Below are 1,060 nucleotides of genomic sequence, written 5' to 3' on the forward strand. Positions count from 1 at the left end.
GTTAAATCGGTATAATTATAAGCATCTTTATGTAATGAGTCAAATAGATTTTAGTTTCAAAAAAGGTGACAGCATTAGAGCAAAGCAAACAAATCACAGAGCTGTACAGTCAAATATTTTATATAATATGTCAAAATAATATGTCCCCCTTATCTTAGAGTTCACTGCGATATGTCTCTTAGATGATTTTGTGATTAATATCATCATACGTGACATTGGATATCCATTGGAACAGAAGAAGATTATCTATATTGGGGATGTATAGAACATTCTTCAAAACATGGTGGGCCACTGTTTTGTTCCCAAATGTTTACAGATGTCTTAGTAGAAATATCAGGCTAGTTAATTATGACTGAATGTGTTCAACTATACCAAGTGGACCACATAAATATATGTCAGATCCGACACTTGTTCCTCTGGCCAAAAGCTGTAGGACAAAGTCAAGCGTGAAAGATATCCTTCGGTGGAAACATCGCCATCCTTAAATAGTAAACAAATGCACACCTTATCCTATAGTACCCTGTACTTAACATCCTCTTAACAGCAGTGTCCTAGAGCTCCATGGATTCTGTCCAATCCCGTATCATGGCACAAGGCCAGGATCTGCCATTCTCAGCATGGGTCAGTGTGTAATGTATTCAACTAGAGCAGAGATTTCATCCACGATACATTCACTTCCAGTAAGGTTCTTTATATCTGGCTATAAAACAATGGGAGCATNACACATAGAAATAAGCTATTGAGCTTAGCCATTCACCCTCCTTACAACCCAGTCTTTAATGCCCCCCACCACCACAAACACACACAAATATACGCACACACATTCACCTTCCTCTGCAGTCTCATCCAATCAGGATCTCTGTTTGCCCCAGAGCTTCCCCTCCCCTTGGCTGCCCACTAAATGGGTTACCATTAATTAATTCTTCTCACTCATCTGGTCCTTGGCGTCTCCTACTGCCTACAAAGGTAGCAATTATATTCAGTGGTGATGAGGATTGTTCTTAGGGAAGACATCTGTCCGGCAGAGCCTCGGCAGGCATCCAAAAGGAGGCATGTGAGA

The sequence above is a fragment of the Puntigrus tetrazona genome, chromosome 12 (assembly GCF_018831695.1).
Source record: "Puntigrus tetrazona isolate hp1 chromosome 12, ASM1883169v1, whole genome shotgun sequence".
NCBI lineage: Eukaryota > Metazoa > Chordata > Actinopteri > Cypriniformes > Cyprinidae > Puntigrus > Puntigrus tetrazona.